This window comes from Miniopterus schreibersii (genome assembly GCF_964146895.1).
Source record: "Miniopterus schreibersii genome assembly, chromosome: 3".
Taxonomy (NCBI): Eukaryota; Metazoa; Chordata; class Mammalia; order Chiroptera; family Miniopteridae; genus Miniopterus; species Miniopterus schreibersii.
Genome location: NC_138103.1, coordinates 29,933,418 through 29,937,127, shown reverse-complemented (window position 1 = coordinate 29,937,127; position 3,710 = coordinate 29,933,418). Strand labels below are relative to the sequence as shown.

At 45.9% G+C, this 3,710-nt stretch overlaps 1 pseudogene across 1 annotated transcript; it reads left to right on the top strand.

Annotated features, from left to right (window-relative positions):
- The first annotated feature begins 1,732 nt into the window (after nt 1-1,732).
- Nucleotides 1,733-2,281, top strand: LOC308554163 (large ribosomal subunit protein uL22 pseudogene; annotated as a pseudogene). The gene has a single exon. The product of its transcript is annotated as a large ribosomal subunit protein uL22 pseudogene (transcript).
- The last annotated feature ends 1,429 nt before the right edge of the window (nt 2,282-3,710 follow it).

Genomic DNA, 3,710 nt, shown 5'->3' with positions numbered 1-3,710 from the left:
GTAAATCGGCACAGTCAGTGTGTGAAGGGGATGGAGGTAGCCAACAGTGGCAGGATGTGCGTCAGGACCCTGGGAAGATGCCCTGGGGTTCACAGGCACCCCCTCAGAATGGAACACCTGTCTTGGCCCTGTGGACCCAGAGAGGAACACTGTGGCTCAAGGCCATGCCACCAGCTTCCTTCTTCTATTCTATGGCAGTATTGCCATCCACCCCTGACACTGGTTTCCAGCTCCTACTCTCGTCCTTCCTCTGGCTTCCTGTAACACTTAGAATGGTCTGGACCCTCCCTATCCCCTCTCCTTTGCTTGCCCCAGTTTCCTTGCTCTTTGAACATGTCGTGATCTAGCATCTAGCATTTACAGTTCCCTCTGCTTGGAGCTTCTCATATGCACTCCTTCACATCATTAAAGTCTCTGCTTCAATGTCACCTCTTCCCAGAGGCCAGCCCCTACCTCTCCATCTAAAGCAGTGTCCTCTAGCCCTCATAACACCTGAGATTTAAAAATGGAATTCCTATTGTTTTCTTGTTTGTTGCCAGAACGCTTGAGCAGAACATAAGTGTCCTCATGTCAGGGTCTTGGTCTGTCTTGTTCACTAAACACATGGTCTTTTCCTTTCCAGTGGTTTTATATGAAGTTGAGAAATCTCTTCCTCCCCTAATTTAATCTATTTGTTTTCTTAGGGCTTTTCTTTCAAAAGATTCTCCTGCTGCAATAAAAAATTTTTTATAGTTAAGTGCCTGGCATGTCCTAGGCACTCAATAAATATTTGTCAAATGAATCAATGAATTGATGATTCTATTGGGGCAGGGCATTAGAGGGGGAGGGAGGGGGAAAGGAGTGCAGGGCAGGCTGAGTGGGGAGTAGTCTGGCTGGGCTCCCTCCCGGGATCCTTATGATCTGTTCCATGACTTCATAGTCTCGGTCTCCAGCATGGATTTGTCTCCTGAGCTCCAGGTCTGTCCCTTCAGTGACCTCCCTGAAAAATCTCCCTGGATGTCCAAGAGGGCCACATTCAATGCATCTCCAAATGAATTCCTTCCTTCCACCTGGCCAGCCTGCTTCCCCACTCCCACACTCAGTTTGTGGCACTTCTAAAAGTGGGCAGTATTTGTAGTGACGAAGGGCCTGGACCCTGGAGACAGACTGCCTGGATTCAAATCCCAACTCTGCCCATGACCTCTCTGTGCCTTAGTTTTCCATCTGTAAAATGGAAATAATAATGGCACTCAGCTCATTAGATTGTTTGGAGGAATAACAGAGTATATAGTTAAGGTGCTTGGGAAAGTATCTGCATCCAGTAAGCTGGGGTTGCATGTGCCACCCAGCCTACTGGTGTCACCGTTATCATCACTCTGTCTCCTGGGTGGGGACCCACAGTCATCTTAGATACTCCTCCCCATTTTATGGTCCTGCTAATCCAGCACCACCCAACAGAAATATGATGTAAGCTTTATATGAGATTTTGAATTTTCTAACAGCCACATTAAAACATTAAAAATAATTAAGGAAAATTAATTTTAACAAATTTATTTAGCTCAATATAAATAATTTGATCATTTTAACATAGAAACAATATAAAAGTTGTTAGTGAGATATTTTATATATTTTTTAAAATTGAGAACTACCTCTTCAAAACCTGGTGCGCATGCTATACTTACAGCCATCTCATTTTGGACCTCAAGAGCTCAATGGTGTTCTTCCTGAAAGCAGCCAGAGGTGCCCTCTGAAAATGGGTCGCTATTCACTTGACCCGAAAACCCCACAAAATCATGCAAATCAAGAGGCTCAAGTCTTCGTGTTCACTTTAAGAACACTTGTGAAACTGCCCAGGCCATCAAGGATACGCATATTCAAAAAGCTACCAAATATCTGAAGGATGCCGCTTTACAGAAGCAATGTGTGCCATTCTGTTGTTACAGTGGTATGGTTGGTAGATGTTCCCAGGTGAAACAGTGGGGCTGGACACAGGGTCTGTGGCCCCAAAAGTGCTGAATCTTGCTGCACATGCTTAAAAATGCAGAGAGTAATGCTGAACTTAAGGGTTTAGATGTAGATTCTCCAGTCATTGAGCACATCCAGGTGAACAAAGCTCCCAAGACCTGGTGCAGAACTAATAGAGCTCTTGGGTGGATTAACCCATACATGAGCTCTCCCTGCCACATTGAGATGATCCTTACTGAAAGAGCAGATTGTTCCCAAGCCAGAAGAGGAGGTGGCACAGAAGCAAAAGATATCCCAGAAGAAACTGAAGAAACAAAAACTTATGGCCTGGGAGTAAATTCAACATAAAATAAATACTAATAAAAGTGGAAAAAACACACACAAAGAGCTCGATGGCCCCATGTGCTGGTGGCTACAGTATGAGATGGTGCAGGTCTCACTGGTCAGCAAGTTTTGTGAATTCTCTTTAATCTGCTCCCTCATCACCATGACCACTAATCTAAGTTTTGCTCTGAACACCTCTCTGCAAGAGTCTCCAAACTGGTTTCCCAGCCTCTGACCTTCCCTGCTCCTGTTTGCTTTACTTTCTGCCCCCAGAGAAATGTTCCCCAAATGCAAACCTGATCATTTCTTGCCAGGTTGAAACTCCTTTAGGGGTGCTCCATCCGCTGCTAATGGGACAGCTTTGGCCTACTAAGCCCCTAATGATGTGTCCTTGCCAGTGCAGCCATATAGCCTCATTTCTTGTCCTCCCCCAGATCCTCTCTGCTCAGCCTCCTTCTGTGCCATTCCCTGCTCTGGCTGTTCCCCCTTCTGACACCCTCCTCATTTTCTTGTGAGTGAACTCCTACCTATCCCTAGGACTTGGCTCATGTAGGTCTCTTCTGAGACACCTGTAACCCCCAGAGGCTGATCTAGCAGTTGGTTCCTCTCCTGGCACTTCCTAAACACCTCGTGCATGTTTCTGTTTCAGCAGGTATCACACTGCTTATACCTGTGGGTTCACTAATCTGTCTTCCCAATTCCTTAGGACAGGAACTGTGTCTCTTGCCTCTGGGTCCTGGGCACTGAGCCATGTACAATGTCATCTTAACTCCTGCAGTTTTCCAACCCTGCAAATATGGCTTGTCTGGGATTTATGTATATAAAAGAAAGTGGAGAGAGATAATTTTAGAAAGGTAGTTTGGGTCAGGTGACTGCCAGGCCAAGGAGAGTTCAGACTTTATTCTGTAGACAACAGGGAGTCACTGCAGGTGTTAGAGGGTAGCAGCTGGGACAAGGGATGAGGCCAAGAGGGCATTTTGGCCTGAGTGAGGTTACATCCAAATCCTTGGCACCTTCTGCAAAGGCCTAGAGGGGAATGAAATGATCTGCATTCTAGAACCATCTTTTCTGAAAGTTACTTAGGGATGGGTTGGAGGGAGAAAGTGAGGAAGAGAACCAATGCATCTTGAGCTTCTATAGGCCAGGCCCTTTTCTAATTTTATATCTAGGAATGTACGTAGGGATGCATTTCCCTGGTGACCCTAGGGGAGACATTCTTTCCAACTTACACAGAGAGGAGGAAACTGAAGGTTTCTCAGCTGAGGTTAAGAAAGCAGCCAGGCAGAGTGTTGTTCCATGCACTGAGGAAGGTCACAGGTTCGATTCCCACTCAGGGCACATGCCTGGGTTGTGGATTGGGTCCCTGGTTGGGGTGCTTATGGGAGGCAATCGATCGATGTTTCTCCTTTTTCCTTCCTCTCTCTCTAAAATAAATAAAAACA